The sequence below is a fragment of the Oryctolagus cuniculus genome, chromosome 12 (assembly GCF_964237555.1).
Source record: "Oryctolagus cuniculus chromosome 12, mOryCun1.1, whole genome shotgun sequence".
Taxonomy (NCBI): domain Eukaryota; kingdom Metazoa; phylum Chordata; class Mammalia; order Lagomorpha; family Leporidae; genus Oryctolagus; species Oryctolagus cuniculus.
Genome location: NC_091443.1, coordinates 108,043,857 through 108,052,516, shown reverse-complemented (window position 1 = coordinate 108,052,516; position 8,660 = coordinate 108,043,857).

Below are 8,660 nucleotides of genomic sequence, written 5' to 3'. Positions count from 1 at the left end.
GAGGGAGGGCCCGGAGCTCGAGGCCCGAGCTGGACGCACGCAGGAGGGAAGCCCAGGGCAGGGGACGCTTGAGTGGTAGGGGCCCTGGAGGGTCCCTGGGCCAAGTAGGAAACCTGGGGGTCACGGTGCAGGCAGAGAGCGATGTCTGTGAGTCTCGGGGCTGAGGCTTGGAGGTCCCCGGCGGGAGGGATCATCTGGTCGTCGGGGTTTTTGGGCTGAGTGGGGAGACGCGCCGCGGATGGGGGGGTGGAGCTGGGGCTCACACAGCACCGGGAAGACGCGGACAGGAGTGGACTCCCCAGGCCTGGTGGTGCCTGGGATCTGTGTGGAACCCAGCAACCCACTACCAGCACCCAAGCCCCTGCACTCCAAAGCCCATGACCCAGCAACCCACTACCAGCACCCAGCACCCAAAGCCCATGACCTTGGAGCCCGTCGACAGCGGCCACAGACCCGGCACACCCACCCTCACCTGGCAGCTAACTTCCTGGAAGCTGCAGGTGCTGCAGCCCCGCCCCACCCCGCCTCCCTTGAACAACCAATCAGGCCTGCTCCGAGCACCACCACCGCGAACCCCAAGCAAAGGCTCAGCCTGGGCGAGGTTGCTACCTGTAGGCTAGCCCTTTGGTTTCTGCTCACCCCCTCCCCCGACTGCGTCTCCCGGTTGTATTCCCACACGCAGGAAGACGGCAGCAGGGACTGGGCCGGGGGGTCTCTCCCACCCAGCCGGGGGTCCTGATCCCCGCGACACTACAAGACTGTGTATGGCCCACAATCTTTGGAGGTCTAGAGGGCAGATTAAAACCCTATTTAACAGATGAGCAAAGTGCATGCCCACGAGTTTCAGAGCCCTGCCTTGCATCACTCGAAGGCCAGGTTTTCAAGCCCCCCCCCCCGCAGCTCCCCTGCCCGGGTCCACACCCCCTGTGGCTACCTGAACCCCAAGAGTAAGCAGGGCCAGAGGTGGGGGCTGGGGAGAGAGCAGCTCCACTCGAGGCTCAAGCTGCTGGTTTTGCGGAGTGTAAAATTACTGCCCGAGTCTCGGAGAATAAACAGAGTTAACACCCCATTAAATACAATGGACTTTCAATGCAAGCTAGCTCCGGACGTGCCTAGCTTGAAACTAGCTGGGCTCAGGAGCCCGCCCCGGGGAAGATGGATCTCGCTCGTGAGCGCGCGCGCGCGCGCTCGCGCCGCCTCTGCTGCTTCCAGCGCAGGGGGGAGAAGGCGCCGGCAGCGGCTCTGCGGCCCGGGGCTGAGCAGCCGGTAGCGAGGCCGCTCTGGAAGGTAAGAAAGGGCCGACGCCGGCTGCTATTTTTAAACCTGCTGCAGCAGCACATGGATTCCTGCCCCACACACTCTCTCCCGCAGAGGAGGGGCCTGGGGGGCGCAGCCAGGAATGGAGCTGCTATTTATTGTATTTCCTTTTACCACCCTGCTGCCCACGGAGGCGGCGCTCTGCCGCCTGTCACCTTGTCAGCCGCTGCGGATGGGCCCAGCGAGAGCAGGGGGCGCTGCTGCTCGGGGCTCGTGGGCCCCTCGGGTTCCCCCCGCAGGGAGGAGGCTGTTTTACCTAAATAAATAAATACATAAATGCCTTTTCTCCAAATCTCCAAATCAGAACCGGATCGCTCTGTGTCTTTTTTTTTTTTTTCCCCAAAACTGAAAGGTTGTCCTGGAAGTAAGTTCGCTCACCTGCCTCCCCCGCTCTCCCTTCCAGTGCCGCCACCCTGCCTTCGCCAGCGTGGGAGTGCACGCCCATGCTCGCTCACATGCACACTCACGCACACACGCATGCTCGCGCACACATGCGCACACACGTGCGCACACAGTTCACACAGACGCACACTCACGTATGCACACGCACACCTGCGTGCACACACACGTGAACGCGCGCACATACACACATGCGCACTCACGTGTACATTCACACACGCGCACGTATACACACAGGCGCACCTGCGTGCACACACACACACTGTGAACTCACACGCACACTCACACATGCGCACCTGCGTGCACACACACACACGTGCACACACACAGGCGCATACACACTGCGCACTCGCGCACACTCACACACGCGCACGTATACACACACAAGCGCACCTGCGTGCACACACACACTGCGCATTCTCACGCACACACAGGCGCACCTGCGTGCACGCACACACGTGCCCTCACACACACAGGCGCACCTGCGTGCACGCACACACAGTGTGCACTCACACATGTGCACCTGCGTGCACACACACATGCAGACACACACACGTGCACACACACTGCACACCCGCACACACACACATGCAGACACGCACACACACGTGCACACACAGGCGCACACACTGCGCACTCGCGCACACTCACACACGCGCATGTATACACACACAAGCGCACCTGCGTGCACACACACACTGCGCACTCGCACACACACTGCACACTCGCACACACACACTGCACACTCGCACACACACACACACAGGCGCACCTGCGTGCACACACACACTGCGCACTCTCACGCACACACAGGCGCACCTGCGTGCACGCACACACGTGCCCTCACACACACAGGCGCACCTGCATGCACGCACACACACTGTGCACTCACACGCACACTCACACATGTGCACCTGCGTGCACACACACATGCAGACACGCACACACACAGGCGCACACACTGCGCACTCGCGCACACTCACACACGCGCATGTATACACACACAAGCGCACCTGCGTGCACACACACACTGCGCACTCTCACGCACACACACACAAGCGCACCTGCGTGCACGCACACACTGCACACTCTCACGCACACACACACACAGGCGCACACTGCGCACTCGCGCACACTCACACGCGCACGTATACACACACAAGCGCACCTGCGTGCACACACACACTGCGCACTCTCATGCACACACACGCAGGCGCACCTGCGTGCACGCACACACGTGCCCTCTCACACGCGCTCCTGCAGCAGTGAGCCTGAGCTTCCGTCTTGGCAGCAGCTCTGGCTAGGCCTGCGGGCTGAGCCAGCCTCGGGTGTGCCAGCTCCGGCGGCCCCGGGCGAGGCCAGGGCCTGAGTCAGAGCACTGCAGCGTCCACCGGCCGGCCCTCGGAAGCCTTCCATCCAGGCCAGGGTGCGGCCCGAGGGCTGCCCGGCAGCCAGCCGCCTCCTGGGCGAGCTGCCCGCATTGTCTCCGGGCGGGCGCTGGGCCTGTGCGCCAGGTTTCCGGGCGCGACGCGGCACAGGCTTGCCCTCATCTTCCCGGGAACGGGCCCAGCTCTGGCTGCGGGAGGCTGGGTTTTTATTCTGCCGCCTCGTCATTTCTGGCTGGTTCACGGCCACAAAACACGAAGAGGGCCAGCTGGTGGCAGGGACGCCAGCCGGCTCACCGCGGAGAGCAAGGAGCGGTCGCCGCCCCCGCGCGCACACCGGCAGCCCCGGGGTTGCGCTGGAGCGGCCCCGGCCCACCTCCCAGACCCCCGGCGCCTTTCCCTCCGCGGTGCAGCGCGCTCCCGGCCTGCGTGGCAGAGGGCGCCGGCTCTCCCGCCCGCACGGACCCGGGCGCCCTCCCACACATCTGGAAAGGGGCTCTACCGGCGCTTACGAAACCCCGGCCGCGCTGTGGCTGCGAGCCGCCGTCTTGGCACCGGGGCGTGCGCGCAGGCCGGGCCGGAGCGCCGCTGCCTGCTTGGCTCTCGCTCCCCCTCCAGGGCGCTTGTGGAATGCGGGGAATCCGCCTCGCCGAGGCCGCCGCCGGCGCCTCTCAGCCGCGGGGGTAAGGCCCGCACCCAGCACCCCTGGGCTGGAACCCTTGCCCTTCCCTCCCACGTGGAGGGGGAAAAGCATGCAAGCAAGCGAGGACCTCCCAGGGTGGGGGGAGGAAACCAGAAATATGCAGCCCTGACCTGTGTCCCCCGGGAGACCACAGCTGCCCCACGCGCCTGGGTCCTTGAGAAACAAGCTCTAATTCCAAGAAGGCCTCTTTGTCAGTGCCTTGTGCAAACAATGGAGCCGGGAGAGGAGCAGCAGCGCTGGACCGAGGAGCAGGGCAGGGCTGGGGCCAGCCCAAGGGCCTGGCTGCCGCTCCCAGCCCATTCTAGAGCTGCATGCATTTAAATGTCCACATTTCGCCCCCAGACGCCAGCAATCTGTCCGCTCTTGGCTAAACTACACATCTCTCTAATGCGGTGTGGGAGAAGTATGTTGCATTCTTTTATGGACAGAATGTTAACATCACCTAGAATCAATATTTATATCCAAGAGCACAACGACCTGGCTTGTTCTGTGCTGCGTGGGCTTAACACAGGGACACCGGCGGGCAGCGGGCAGCGGGAAGCTGGGAGGGTCCCCCTCCTCTCACCCAGGAAGGCAAGCAAGCCCAGCGCCCCTGCATCCCAGGGGGCGCTGCCGGGGAGACCACCCTGTTCGCTTCCTGCGCCTGCCTTGCTCTGTGCCTTGGGACTGCAGGGGGAAGCCAGCAGCGGCAGGGGGAAGCCAGCAGCGGCAGGTGGGGCCTGGGTGTGTGTCCAGGCAGCCCCGGGGGCGGGGGCGGCCAGCCAAAGGAGGAGGGGAGGGTCGGGGGCTGCCTGCCTGCGTTTCCTGCTGCAGATCACAATAGGTGCCGGCACACCTCACATGAAGGGCTTCTGGGGCCGAAGCAGGGGACAGAGTGGGAGGACACGTGTTCCTTCATGCTGGTGATTTTGTTTTGGCCAGGCAGTCTCTGTCCTCGGAGGCGGCCCCCGTGATACATTCTTCCAGGGCTTTCGGGAAACCGTCAAGCACCTGGGCTGCGTTGCTCCTGGACGCTGCTTGCTTTTTTCCTTTCCTGGCTTTGAAAGCCACTGGGCCTGCAGCCTGGAGTCAGCTGCTTGCTCCTTGCATGTGAAATCCTTGCCTAATTGCAAAACCGAAAACAAACACAAGCCTTCCCCTCTTTTCCCAGAAGATTCAGGGTTTGCCTGCAACAGAGCGCGTGCCACTGTGAGATTCTGCCCCCCCGCCCCCCCACCCCCGTTGCATGGAGCTGGGCCTCCCTCTGCAGAGCGAGCAGGGCTCCTGGACGCGCGGCTCAGGAGCTGAGGGCTGCTGCCTGCGACAGCGGCTCTCGTCTCTCATTAAGTGCGCGCAGCGCATCACGGTACACCCTGCAGAAGAGCCTTCACGGCCTTCATCGGCATCAGCTTCAGAGAGATCCTCTGGCTGAGGGATAAGATCAAGACACGGCTCAGCGTGGCCCCGTTCAGCTGTGGGTCAAGTCTTCCGGCCGCCACGAAGCCCCTGTTTGAGTGATCGTGATTCATCACTCTCCGGCACCTCCGCCCCTTGGCTGTGTGATTAGCATGCTGAGCTGTGCAGTCCCGCTCTTTTCATCCAGACCCGAGACAGCACCAGTGACTATCCCAAGCCCTTTTGCTGTAGAAGCGGCCGAGATGAACAGATGCTGGTTCTCTGAGTGCCACCGGGGCACCCCGCATCCTCTTCCCAGGCGCAAAGCACCTGCCTCCCCTGCCGGAACTCACGCAGGCGGCGAATGCTCGGAACGCCCCAAGCCAGGCCACCGGAAACGTGGCGCCTGGGCCCCATGTGGGTCTGGTGCCCGGGGAAGGTGGAAGAGGAGTCAAGCCAGCAGGGAAATCTGATCGGGGGAGGGGTGGGGTAGGGGTGGACAGAACAGCACCAGGGCCTGGGAGGAAAGGGCTGAGAGAGGAAAAAAAACCCCAAAGCCTCCTTGTGCAGGCGTCGCCTTGGTGTGGGATGCCGGCATCCTGAGACCCGGTGCAGACCCGGCTCCCATCGGGCCCCGGCTCCTCCTCTCCCTCCCTTGCCCTGCCTGTCCAGAAATCAACCGCCTCACCGGTCGTCTGCTTCTCCCGTAGATAACACCTTGAGGGGTGGTACTGTCTCCAGGGCGGTTGTTTCTAGAACTTCCAGATTTCCCGGTCTGGGGGGCAGGCAGAAACCCCCACCTGCATGCAGCCCCCAGACGAAGTGGAAGCCCACTCGGCCATCATGAAAGTTCCCTGAAAAATACGGTATCACCAAACAATCAGAGGCAGGCCACAGGCACCAGCTGAACAGGCACCTCTCCCCCTGACCCTCGCCCCGACCCCTTGGGGAGCCAGGGAACGAGGCTACAGCTGCCCGCTCCTCGCTCTGCAGTAAACACCCCCTGTCTCCCCCCACCCCCGTGTCAGCCATGGGCTCTCGGGACCCAGGCTGGCGGTTTTAGAGCATCTCGCCCGTGCCGCAGTGCTGAGCTGAATCCTGCCCCTGCTTCCAATCCAGCTGCCTGCCAAAAGTCCAAAGGCATCCGGTGCGTGGGACGGGTTAGGGCTTTGAACGGGAAGTGGGTGGAGCAAGGCTGTGGAGCTGCCAGAAACCGCTGGTGACACGTGGCCCTGCCCCTCTGCTTCCTGCCGCCCCGGCGGCCTTTCTTGGCTCCCCTGACCTCCCGTCAGTCCCTTGGGGCCGTCAGGGTCAGGGGGCCGTCATCTCCTTGTCTGGGCTCCCTGCCTAAGTCTACCCGGTATTCAAGTGTCACTTCCTTGGAGGGTCTTCCTTGACCCTACAAACTAAAACGCTGTTGCCCTCCTCCCTGCCGAAGGGCCCCCCACACCACCGCTCCTGCCCTGTTTGGTCGTGTCTCCCCCACTGCCTGGCGAGCCCCGTGCCGGCAATGCCCATGCCTGCTTTGCTGTATTCCCAGCACCCGCCACACTATGACACATAGTCATATAATGGGTCATAGTAGCCTCCATACGGGAGCCTGCCTAACGCGCTTCTGCTGCTTTGTCGGTGGACCTGCCTGGTCAGAACCCCCAGTGGACCTGCCTGGTCAGGACCCACAGTGGACCTGCCTGGTCAGAACCCCCGTGACCCAGAATTGCCCTTGGGGAATTCCTCAGCAAGGCTGGGAGATGCCAAGCCCCACCCCCAAATGTTTCTGGGCCTGTGCCTCTCCTCCTGCCCAGCCTCCTTCACCTTGTCTCCGGAGAAGCTAAGCCGACTGTGACACTGTGGAACACAGATTTGGCCTCCGTCCCCGTGTCCCGGCACACCACTCTTCCAAGTGGTGACTTTTTCTATGCTAATGAGTTGCTGGGGCTGGCAGCCAACATAAGCACAAAGACCAAGGCAGGGTTAGACCTGCAGCCCTGCCCTGCACCCTCAGGGAAGGAGGAAGGGGCTGAGGGCAAAGTCACCAATGATTTGGTTTTTGAAGATTTATTTATTTGCAAGGGAGGGAGGGAGAGAGGTAGAAAGGGAATCTTTCATCTGCTGATTCACTCCCCAAATGCCTGCAACAGCTGAGACTGGGCCAGGCTGAGGCCAGGAGCCAGGAACTCCAGCTGGGTCTCCCAGGTGGGTGGCAGGGACCCATGCACTTGGGCCATTACCCACTGCCTTCCCAGGTGCGTTAGCAGGAAGCTGGATCAGAAGCAGAGCTGAGACTCACGGTGGCACTGCCCAAGGGAAGGCTTAGCCTGCTGGCCCCATGCCTGGGGGAGTCATTCTCCAGGCCCACATGGGTGGTCAAGCCTCCAACGGCCCAGAATGACAGGGCTCAGAGCTCTTCTGGAGAGCTGGACGCCCAGAGGCTCCTGGGGGGGTGATGTGGTTCTGTCGTTTTAAAATTTTTTTTGAGACAGAGAACTCCTATTGTGGGAAAGGCCCCTGGCTAGCCTTGGTCCAGGGATTTTTTTTTTTTAATGCTTGTTCATTTGAAACGCTCCCCAAACAGCTGCAGTAGCTGGGACTGGGCCAGGCTAAAGTTAGATGCCAGGAACTTCCTCCAGGTCACCCACATGGGTGCAGGGGCCCAGGTACTTGGGCCATCTGCTGCTGCTTTCCCAGGCACATTAGCAGGAAGTTAGGTCGCTGGATCGGAAGCAGTGCAGCCAGGATTCAAACCAGCTCTCCAGTATGGGACACTGGTGTCACAGGTGGTGGCTTAGCCCACTGTGCTGCCAGCTTTTAAACACTGAAACCTTGCAGCTGGGGTCCCATGGGAGAGGGTGGAGTCTGGGTGGTGCAGCTGCGGCAACCCTCAGTCCCTTCTCGCTGGCTACCTCAATGTCTGCACCATTTTCATCTGCTGGTTCACTCCCCAGATGCCCACAATGGTTGGGGCCAGGCTGGGGCCAGGCTGGGGCTGGAGCCAGGAACACTGTCCAGGTCTCCCAGGTGGGTGGCAGACACTTGAGTCATCACCATTGCCTCCCAGGACCTGCACGGAGGAAAGCTGGAGCCGGGAGCCTGGGATTGAACCCAGTGCTCCTGATGTGGGGTAACCAGTAGGCAGCATCTTGACAGCAAGGCCAAGCGTCTGCCCCTCAGTGTCTACGGCTGTGCCGACGGCTGAGCGAGAGTGTGGAGAAGAGCGAGCTTGTCTTTTTCCTGTCCCTAAGGCCTCCGTGTCTCTCTCCACACTGCTTGAAATTCAGTAGCAATTGCCCTAAGGACCACAGTCACGGATAAGGGAAGACCAAGTCTTGGTTTTGCAAACCTCTAACTGAAAATGGGCACTTCCTGTGATTGTCCAAACCCCAGCAGCACTGGCAGGCCCTGTGACGCTACCGCGGGTAGAGTAGGCTATTTTCACAGGTGCTGCGGATAATTGAACACCATTTATGGGCATCACTACTGTA